Genomic DNA, 3094 nt, shown 5'->3' on the forward strand with positions numbered 1-3094 from the left:
GCAGCAGTTGTGCTCGTTTCGTATGTAATTACCCATTCCTATTTAGCTTTGACTTTTTTTGAAGTAGCACTGATACTACAAAAGCTGCGAAGGCTTCTCATGTTTACAAATAAACTTACCACATCGTTTAAGGGATTCTTTTCTGTTAAGGAAGCTTAAATAAATAGGCGTGGAAAGACAAAAGACACTCGTAACGATAAATAAAAGTTCAAATAGGGATACAATCGTTGTAATAGACAGTTTTTCACAAACAGTGATAGAAATTCACAAAAAATATCAGATATTTTGGTCACATATGCAGTGACCGTCATCGGTAGTAAAAATAAACTATAAAAATTTGAAACAACAGTTTTTATACGAAATCAAATTAAACTACATATTGTTTAATTCTCTAATTCTTTTCAAAGCAAAGGCGGAAGCTAGCCTCTTTGAGAACATTTTTCTTTTCAGCCCTTTCAGAACATATTTTCAATTTTCCAGACCACTTTATTTTGTTCGAGAATGTCTCTTTGATTTCTAGGGATCGGGGTTTAAAGCAAAATTTTCGTGAAACTCTTAAAATAAAAAAAAATCTTATTCAAGAATATTGCTTTGAATCGGGATACAGGTGAATTTGGGCTGAACTCTATCTATGATAATTTATTAAAATCTGACAGAGTAAAGTTCAATTCACCCAATGTAGTTGACCTTTGTCCAAATTTTATATCATTGAACGCTAATGAACCGAATCAAAGAAGGTCAAAGAGGCTAGGTTCCGCCTTTGCTTTAAAAAGAATTAGAGAATTAAACAATATGTAGTTTTATTTGATTTCGTATATACTTTTGTTTTAAATTGTTTTAGTTTAGTTTTACTACTGATGGCGGTCACTGTATATGTGACCGAAAGTAGAGTAGTACCTACCATATTGCGTAGACATATAGGAATCTCCATGTTATTTGCGTAGATATATAGGAACAAAACTTCCAGAGCATGTACTTATGAATTCTAGCCGACTATATTCCTTCCTATGCTATTATAAGGGTTTATGGTCCCTCCCATGCTATTCTAAGGGTTTATGTTCCCTCCAATGCTATTCTAAGGACCTATGTTCCTTCCCATGCTAGTTTATAGCGCTATGTTCCTTCCATTGTTATTCTATGGGACCTCTACACGTGATTAAACACGTTATGAAACTACGTGCTATTTGCTTATCTCCTGTTGGTACCATTCCAAACGAAAGGGGATTCCCCACCTGTTCCTAAACATTGCAAAAAAGATAGCAGTATGAACGGGGATTCCCCACACAAATTTGTTTCAACTCCAAGTTTTTAAACCAGACTGGTTTTTGAGCCAACATCTGTTTTTTAGGCGGTCAATCAGAGAGTCGCTTACACATGATTTTCCCTTTGCATAACAATTCGCCCTTGAAATTCTGTATAACATGTTCATGCATTAGAATTTAATTTTCATTATGTTTTAACATATCGAGCATAGTACACTGAACTTTATTAACTTTGAAACAATGGATATTTCTATTTTCAATGTGAGTACAGCTTACTAAATTTCTTAATGTATTTCCAGATAAAAAGCATTTTACCAGTAAATTCAAATTTCAGGGGGACTTAGCCCCCTCCCCCTCCAACAATACAAACCTTAAAATATGATGTGTATACTCGCTAGAAAAGGCAAAGCACGCTATTTTTCTATTATATAAAACAAAACCCCCCCTCCATTGCTTTGTTACGAGCATAGTTCTGTAGTTTTAGTTATTTCGTTAAAAAAAATGCCAGTTTCCTCATTCATTCTAATTAAAAATGCGTTTTCTTTATCTGCTTAAATGGAAAGCTTCGGTGTTACAAAGGAAGTGACAGTTTTGGGAATCAAATTTCACACGCTCTTGCTATCATAAATTAATGGCATATGCTTAATGAATTAGCAACAAGAATGTTCCTTGACAAAGAGAGAAAATTGTATTCTAGCCTAATTAAAGGAAATATATTCTATTTTCTATTGTATTCCATGATTAAGAAGGTTTTACGACATGAAAAAAACAAACTATTTCATCGCATGGAAAGTAAGGGAGGAGGGAATTCTTTATGCAGACTAATTTTTTGAAATCCCCCTTCCCCCCAAACTCAAAATTTTACAAAATTTTACTTTAGAACCTTTTTTTTTAAATATTTCTAAAGTGCTAATTTATATCGAGTGCTACAAATATCAGAATCGACTTTATAGTGCAAATTATATTATGGGGTGGTGTTTTTGAAATCCCGCTTCCCCCTAAACTCAAAATTTTATTTTAGAAGCCTTTTTAATTATTTCTATAGCGCTAAGACATAGATTGCTACAAATATCAGAATCGACTTTATAGGGCAAATTATTTTATGGGGACATTTTTTTGAAATCCCCCTTCCCCCCCAAACTAAAAAGTTTCCAAAATTTTACTTTAAAAGCTTTTCTTTTTAAATAGTTTTAAAGTGCTTATAGTTATAGCACTAGAAACATCAGAATAAACTTTAGAGGACAATTTATCTGTAAAAGAGAGGTTATTATTATTTCCTTACTAAATTTTTCTTCTTCTTTTTAAGGAGGAAGATTCCTACAATTACTCCCCCCGGAAAAGAGAGCTAAGGCTAACAACGTTACTCCAATACAACAAGCGGAGATAGGTGGTTCATTAAGGGCCACTCACATTCATTCCAGACCGGCGCTGCCTGCCCAAGACCCACCAGCGCCAACCCCGATGCAGCCAGGTAGAAAGCTGAAAAGAGAATGGATGGTTGCTCACATGAAGGGGAGCCCCAATGGCTCCTCTGTACAGGTCAGTGATATCACCGCCATTTCTACGCGTAAAAAGGAAGGCACTCAAAACCAGTCTGAATTTGGAAATGTGAGTGTTTTCACCTCTAGCTTCTACCTATTTCTATCCAACTTTTTTTTTAAGTCTGTTCTTTTCGCCATTTTTCAACACCGTAAAAGTGTATGTCAGAGATATTAAAATATTAATCCCCCGCCCCCAACCATTGTTTTAAATTTCTCTGCTCCCCTCAGAGATAGCTGAATATAATGCATTTTTTTTGTTTTTTGATTGGCAAAGAAAGCACTCTTTTGCGT

This window comes from Artemia sp. Qi Xiang Cuo, unplaced genomic scaffold (assembly GCF_049724085.1).
Source record: "Artemia sp. Qi Xiang Cuo unplaced genomic scaffold, ASM4972408v1 HiC_scaffold_3021, whole genome shotgun sequence".
In the NCBI taxonomy this organism is placed as follows: domain Eukaryota; kingdom Metazoa; phylum Arthropoda; class Branchiopoda; order Anostraca; family Artemiidae; genus Artemia; species Artemia sp. Qi Xiang Cuo.